General features: G+C 36.0%; 1 pseudogene; it reads left to right on the forward strand.

Moving 5' to 3' along the window:
• The first annotated feature begins 6,982 nt into the window (after positions 1-6,982).
• Positions 6,983-8,479, forward strand: LOC101619313 (annotated as a pseudogene).
• The last annotated feature ends 301 nt before the right edge of the window (positions 8,480-8,780 follow it).

Here is an 8,780-nt window from a genome sequence, read left to right on the forward strand (position 1 = left end):
TTGAGGAAATTCAAATACTTCTTACAACTATTCCAAACAACAGCCTGCACTGTGGGTACACCAGTTCCATACCACATTCTATGGTCATGACTGAGATGAGATTTGCAACATCTTTGACATAAAAGATCTTTCATATATCATATATATATATATATATATAGATATATATATTTTTTAGAAATGTGTCTCAACCTACACTCCAGTCTATAAATGAGGAATTCTTAATTTATCTAAAGCATCTTGATGTATGAAGATCATTTTCTCATTTAGCAGTTTTCCATTTTCTCTGTTAGTTTTACCTTTTAATGTTCTTTGCTAAATTAAAAGGAAAACAGGAGCACCAGAGCTCTGTTTTTAGCTAAGACTGCTTAACCTGCCTAAAATATCTGAAGCACACCTTTTCAATTCTTTTAAATCAACAATTTAAATATCCTAAAAGGAAGTAGAAGGGGTATTTTCTCATCTTTACAACTTCACTGGAACACCAATCTTCAGTCTTAGAGATTCCTGCAACATTTTGCTGTATATCTTTTAATTATATGCTATCCCCTCCATCACTTTAAATTCAAAACCAGAGGAACCAGAAAGGACATAGTCTTTCTCTTCAGAGATCCCAATCTCCATTACCCTCATTTCCTCAATAGTCATATTTAAGACCATAATTGTATTTCCCACTTTTGTATTATCCACTTTATCAGAGTAGAAATTTTCCTCAGGGTAGACTATATTTTCAGAAATTGGAGCATCATAGAATATAATCTCATACTAATGGTAGCAAAAATAGAAATAATGAATGAATGGGAGACCCATTTAAAAACTCAGAGCGTATGTGGCTATTCCTAAAAAAAAAAAAAAAGGCTAAAAATAGAATTACATTTTCTAGCAATTCCAAACCTAGGAATATACCCAAAAGAACTAAAAATATGTTCTAACAAAAATTTGTACATATGTGTTCGTAACAGCATTATTGATAATAAACTAACAGCAGCAGCAGCAAAGCAAAGTTAACCAACTGATGAATAGATAAGTAAATATGGTATATACATATAATGGAATATTATCTGGCACATAAAGAGAAATGAAGTATTGATAGATATACAATTTGGATGAATCTCACATACATGCCAGATAAAATAAGTCATACATAAGAAGGTTCAAAATTGTGTGACTGCATGAGACAATTCACATATCAAATAGAAATATAAATGAAAAGAAACCATGATTTAAATACATCATAGTGAAAATTCAAAATAACCAAGGTAGTTTCAAAGGAAACCAGATATAAAAGGTTCCATTTAAAAGATCAGTTATACTTACCACTTGTTTTTAAATAGTAACAAAGGAAACCAGTAGACAGTGGAATATATTCACCAGTTCTTAAAGGGAATAACTGCCAACAGAGAATTCTATTTACCAAGAGAAAACATTTTTGAGACCAAAGGCAAGTGCTAAGTGTATAAAGAACCCTCCCAACCCCACTATTCAAAAGTGGAGCATTCTTTTGAAACCTTTTGTAAGCAGAAATGGTGTAAAGTGGTAAAGCAATTACTATAAACTCATTATGGAAATATTCTTGATCATACGAGACCTCAAAATTAACCTAAAATATCATCCTAAGTAACACAGAAAACCTCAAGTAACATCAATATATAGTAAAATTAGGAAATCTACAATAAATAAACAGCCTGTATAAAGGAATTCTGGAAAAGAACTTGGTGGGATCACCTTTGTTAGGGTGAATGCTGTCTCTAGAACAACTGCTTCAAAACAAATGCTGAACACCTTTGCTTTTCATCTGTGCTATAAAAGTGAAAATCCACTTCAGATTTCTTTCAGTTACTGAAAACAGGTACTAATGAAGTCTTTCACAAAAGTAAAGTGACTTTATTAAATTAAAAAACAGAAGAGGTCTGTATTTCAGAACTCACTGATTAGATTTAATAGACTGGAAACTATTGAAAACAGGATTAGACTTTAAAGATAGTATTCAGAGATAACAAAAAAGAAAGCAAATACAAACTGAAGCACAAAGGTATTTGAGGAAAAGACTGGGAAAAATAAAATAGAGCCTAAGCGGTATCTGGGGTAGAGTTGAATGAACTAACATTTGTAATTGTAATTCCAAAAAAATAAGTAGAGAAAGAACAGAGAAGACACAATTATTTTAAAAGACATAGTGGCCAAAAATTTTATAAAATTTGAAGTTATTAAACTACACATTCAAGAAATTTAGAAATGTCTTAGCAAGATATATATATTAAACCACACCCACATACATTGTAGTCAAATAATGAAAAGGAGAAATGAATGTTAAGGAGAAAATTATAAAAACAGGAAGGAGACATATTTCCCACAGAGAAGCAACAATACAGAGCTGAATTTTCAACAGATTTTCTGGATGCCCAAAGTTAATGGAATGAAATACTTAACTGCTGAAAGAAAAAGTAACTATCAATCTAGAGTTTTACATTTGGTGAGAAAGTCCTTGAATATGAAGGCAAAATAAAAATACTTGAAGCTATTTATGCAAGCAGATATACACCATACGATAAATGGGTGTAAGTTTTTCGAGTTAATTGAAAATGACCCCAGATGGAATCATAATTATATGAAGGAAGCACAGAATTGCATGAAGCCACATGTTTGAGGAAGAGTTCAGAAAAAGTAAATATTGGATAATATAAAAGAACACTGACTAACAATGATAATAAAGTCCTATAGTTTAATCAAAAATATAGATAAGTCAAACATCTAACAATAGCATCAAAGGCAAGAGAGACTCATCAATGGCAGGAGAGAGCCAAGGCCACTATATAAACTGGTATGAAGAACCTAGTTAAAAATGTTTAACAAATTGCTAAAAGCTGATGTGAGTTAACATGAGATTATCAAGTCCTTAGGAATTTGTACCCATTACCAGGTTCTTCTCCATGAGGGAAAATTAATGTAACGTTATAGATCAATTATAACTCAATAAAACATTTTTAAGCACTGAAGGAATCCCTTCCGAAAGAAAAATCTTGAATCAGACAAAGTAAGAAATGAAGATGCACATAAACACTCCTTTTATTTTAATTGCTCAAAAAAAATTGACAATTTAAAGCAAAAATAGAAACACTGTACTTGGGGATTAAAGCACATGGGAAGGTAAGATGTAAGAAAACAGATTGGAAAGAAGAATTAGGTGTGTACTGTTACAAAGTTCCAACATTACATATGCAGATATATAATATTGTTTGAAGGTAGATGATGATTAATTGAGACATGTATTGTAAATTCTAGGGCAGGACCCTCCCTGGTGTTGCAGTAGGTTAAAGCACAGCACTAAGAAGCTAAAGCCACTTCAGCATGGGTTCGATCCCTGCTAGCCCCAGAGGTGATCCTCATGGCATGGCAGACCTCTCCTGACCCGCCCCCTGCTCCCCTCAGCAGTGTACTTCGTGGATCTGTCTGTTCTGCTCCCCACTCTGTCTCTGGTGAATCCTCTCACCGCTCCTGCACCTCTGGCCTGTACCCCAGTTCTGTATGAACAAATAAATCAAATCTTCAAAAAAAAATTCTAGGTCAAATGCCAAGAAATTAAATGAAGAGTAGAATAAAATTTAATTATAAAAAATAATTCAATTAATTCAAGAGTAGGAAAAAGAGCAAAGAACAAATCGAACAAATAGCAAGAGAGTAGGTTTCAGTTGGACCACACAATAGTTCCAATTAATGTAAATGGTATAAGTACACTAAACAAAAGATATTCCTAAAAGCAAGACCTTTGGGAAACATAAAATCATACATCCATTATGGAAAACAGTTTGGCAATTCCTTAAGAAGTTTAAGATAAAGTTGCCACATGACCTAGCAATTCTACTTCTAGGTACATGCCCAAAGAATTGAAAACATATGTTCACATAAAAATGGAGACGGGAATGTTCATACACAACAATGTTCATAATAGCCAAAAATCTATTATGGAAAATACACAAATGTCTATCAATTGCTGAATAGATTAATAAAATATGATATGTTGTTCCTTCACATTTAGGAATGAAGAACTGATACATGCTTTACTATTAATGGACCCTCAAAAGATACTAAATGAAAGGAGTTAGACACAACAGGCCATATGTTATATGACTGCATTTATATCCAAAGATAAATCCATAGAGAGAGAAAGTGGGTTAGCAGTTTCCAGGCTTAAAAGGAGAGGAGAATTAGAGTTGACTAGTAATAGGTATGGGGTTTCTTTTAGGGATGATGGAAATGTTCAAGAATTAGTGAGTGATACTGATTGCACAACATTATTCATGATCTAAAAATCATTTACTTGGCTAAACTGATGAATTTTGCATTGTGTAATTTTTTCTGAATAAAAAGTAATTTCAAAACAGAATCAACTTTGGGGCTTTCCCTGGTAGCACAGCAGGTTAAAGAACAGCACTAGACACTATGGCAGCCACTGCAGCATGAGTTTGATCCTAGGCTAGGGAAGTGACCCACATGGCATGGCAGACCTCTCCTGACCGACTGCAGCTCACCTCACCAGTGTACCTTGTCCATCTGCCTTTTTTGCTACCCGCTCTGTCTCTGGTGACTCCTCTCACCACACCCCACCACCCAACACCTCTGACCTATACCCCAGTTCTGTATACATAAATAAATAAATCGTTTTTAAAAAATCAACTTCTTTCTATAAAAAATTTAAATAAAAAGACTATAAACAATTGAAGCAAAATGGTAGAAAATCACATCCCATAAAGCACTAAGAAAGCTATAACTTTTTAAAAGATTTATTTATTTATGCATACAGAATTGGGGTACCTGCCAGAGGTGCAGGGGTGGTGAGAGAATTCACCAGAGACAGAGTGGGGCGCAGAACAGGCAGATCGTCGAAGTACACTGCTGAGGGGAGCAGCGGGCAGGTCAGGAGAGGTCTGTGGCACTATATGGATCACCTCCGGGGCAGGCGGGGATCGAACTCATGTGGAAGTGGCTTTAGCTTCTTAGTGCTGTGCTTTAACCTGCTGCACCACCAGGGAGGGCCCAGTTATAACATTTTTAAAAAGATGAATCTAGCCTTTTACAATATGGATAGAAGTTGACGTAATAATGCTAAGCAAAATAAGTCAGAAAAGACAAAATCTGATGGCTTCACACTTGTTTGGAATATAAACAAAGTGAACAACCAAAATAACAAATTCAATTCTTGGACTCTGAGATCAAACTGTGGTTACCAAAAGGGAAAAGGAAGGGAAGTAGGAAGAACTGGTGGGGGGGGAGGGAGGTGGGTGTCAATTCACCAGTGGGGAATGGCATTAGAACACTGATGGTGGATACAGTGTATATATATATATCAAGAGGTGAAACCATATTCCAAACAGTTCTGTAAATCAATTGTAGATCAATTTAAAAATGCATACAGTTGTGTATCAAAACGAGCCAGCCTACATAAAAGGAATTATGAGCCAGTGAAATGAGATGTCCAAGGCCTATTTGAATAGGTGACTAACCCATGTACTGGCAAGCCCTGTCCAAACAATTTGGTCCACCACACTGACCATGAGGTATCTCACTAGACAAAAACATTAGTTTTGTTCTAAAAATTATCTCACAATTTCCTGGAGGGAGAAGGTTAAGATCTGGCACGTGCTATCAGAATATAATCCATCTATACATTCCTAGGTATAGCCTAATGCAGAGTAAACTAGATGCTGCTTTGGACTTCTGACTCATGGGCTTACCCTTTAAATATATCCCCCTAACTCCCTTCTGTGAACCTGGCTAAATTCTCCTTTATGGCACTGGTTGCCTCATGCATAAGTCTCTAATAAAACATTGCTTGGTTCAACTACACCTAACACTCTGGTGAATTATGGGCTTAGAGGGCAAAGGACACAATTTTTTGAGTCAGAGCCTACATAACAAAAGGATTTAAGGACCTTCAAAGCACTAACCACAGTGACCCCAAAAAGGACACAGCCCAAATACATATCAATAGAGTGAATAATTTGTGTCATGTTAATATGATAAAATATCACACAACAGTGAAAATAAACTACTAGTACATGAAACTATGTACCAAGGAGTATATAAATCTCTCAAGGACAGAACCAATCCATGTTGTTAGAAGTAAGGGTAGTTAGTGTCTGCCTATAGGAAGAAGTAGGTAATAACCTTAAGGAAGAGCAAATTGTTTTTGGGGAACTGCTAATGTTCTACTTCCTCATCTGGATGGTGGCTACCAGGGTGAATTCACTTTGTAGAAATGCATCAAGATGTCCAATTATGATTAGTGTATTTTTCTGTACATGTCTTATGCTTTCATTAAAAAGATATCGAAAGTACTGGGGAGAAGAGAGCTGTAGTGACAATATCAATATCAGAAAATAAGACTTCAGAACAGAAATATTTCCTGGGACAGAGAAGGAAATTACATAAAACAAAGGGATCAATTCACCAAGAATACACAAAAATGCTATGAGCACATAGGATTTTCAGAATACAAGAAACAAATCTGAGAGAATTAAAAAAATATAGACAAATGCAAAAATATTGTTGGCAATTTCAACAATTAGACTGAAAGTCACTAAGAAATTAGAAATCTTGAACAAAATTGTCAGCCAACTTGACCTAACTGATACTCATAGAATACTTCATCTACCATAGCCATTTAGTCATTCTTTTCAAGAAATGATGAGATAGTCATCAAGAGACATCAAGATATTCTGAGACATAAAACAAACAATACATTTAAAAGTTTTAAAGTCATTCAAGGTATATTTTCTGGTTATAATAGAATTAAAATTCAAGAAATATTTTAATAATGAGGTGCCAAAACTATACACCACCAGTCTGGCCTGCTCTCTGACTACTGCTACTACCCTCACTCCTGCCTCTAGTATACATTAAAATCCAAACCATGACTAATTCTGAGTCCCTTGCAACCAATAAAAAAAGGAGAAGTCTTCAAATGAAAGGCTGAACGCAACAAATGAAAAGAAAGAAGGAGGAGGCTGTGAAGAAAGGAATTGCTGTTATCAGTATGGGGAAGAATGTTAACTCTCTCCAGATATTGTAAAACACTTGTAGATGAACAAATTGGAAATAAAGAAGCTCTTGTGTCTCTACTTGATGAACTATGCAAAGAGTCAGTAGACATGGCTATCATGGTTGTCAACAGCTTTATGAAGGACCAATCCTCTTGGCAGGATTGAGTCTTGGGGTGCATCCAAGTGGACAAAAGTATAGGGTATTTCAGTGAGTCCTTATGCTAGTGCTTAAAGGATGCAGATTCCTATGTTCAGAAAACAGCAGCACTGGGTGTAGGAACTCCATGATATCAATGTGCAAGTGGTATAAGACCATTGCAGAATCTTATAGCAGATTCAAATCTCTTGATGGTGGCTAATGCTGTAGCTGCATTATCTGAAATCAGTGAGTCTCACTCAAAAAGCTACTTGCTATGAACCCACAGAACATTAATAAACTGCAGCCCTGATGAGAGCACCACATGGTCCAGGTTATCGTCCAATATTGCCTATTTAATAACATCCCTAAAGATGATCAGAAGGTTCAGCACACCTGTGACTAAGTAACTCCCTGGCTATCTCAGGACAACTCAGTAGTGGTGCTTTCTGCAGTAAACATCCTAATGAATTTTTTAGAGTTGTTACCTAAGGACTCTGACTACTACAAAGTGCTACTGAAGGATTTGGCCTCTTCACTTGTTACTTTGCTGCTTGGGGAGACAGAGTTGGTTGGCCTGAGGAACATGCCACATATTAATCCAGAAAGACCTGAAAATTTGAAGCTAAAATCAATATTTATGACCTACAATGCTCCCATTTATGTTAAACTAGAGAATTTGGACATAATGACTTATTTGGCATCCCAAGCTAACATGTCTGGCAGAACTGACGGACTATGCCACAGGGGTGGATGCTGACTTTGTCTGAAAAGCTGTGCAGGCCATTGGGTGCTGAGCTATCAAGGTAGAGCAATCTGCAGAGCACTGTGTAAGCACATTGTTTGATACCCCCACACCAAAATAAATTACATCAACCAACCACAAGTCTTGTTATCACGGTATCTCCTGAAAATACCCTCAGCAAATATCATTGCTACTCTTTATGAGAATTTAGACTCACTGATGAGCCAGATGCTCAAGTTGCTATGATCTAGTTTGTGGGAGAATATGCTAAAACGATGCAGATAGTTATTAGAGAATTTTCTGGGTTTTATTATGAAAGCATGCAGATGCAATTCACTCTGCTCACCAGTAGAGTAAAGTTATTTCTAGAGAACACAGAAGCTAGTACAGCAAGTCTTGAGTTTGGCAACACAGGATTCTGATAATCCTGACTTTCAAGACTGGATCTATATTTATTGGTGCCTTCTCTCAAAGGACCCTGAGACAGCCAAAGTAATTTTGTCTTGGAATTCACTGATCTCTGATGAGACAGATCATACTGAACCCATTACTGGATGAGCTAACCTGCCCACACTGGTTCCTGGCTAGGTTTACATTAACTCTTTCATTGCTTTTGTGCAAGTAAGTCATGGACTCCATCATGTACATTTGCAAGGAATCATGGAAGGACTGATATAGCCCTGTTGACACTACCACTGTTACCAAACTAGGACAGCCTATCCCATTTCTTTTTTTTTTTAAATCTTTTAAAAAATATATTTATTTATTTATGCATACAGAACTGGGGTATAGGCCAGAGGTGCAGTGGTGGTAAGAGGCTTCACCAGAGATAAGAGTGGGGAGCAGAACAGGCAGATCA

Source organism: Condylura cristata, unplaced genomic scaffold (assembly GCF_000260355.1).
Source record: "Condylura cristata isolate star-nosed mole 26May11 unplaced genomic scaffold, ConCri1.0 scaffold00023, whole genome shotgun sequence".
Taxonomy (NCBI): domain Eukaryota; kingdom Metazoa; phylum Chordata; class Mammalia; order Eulipotyphla; family Talpidae; genus Condylura; species Condylura cristata.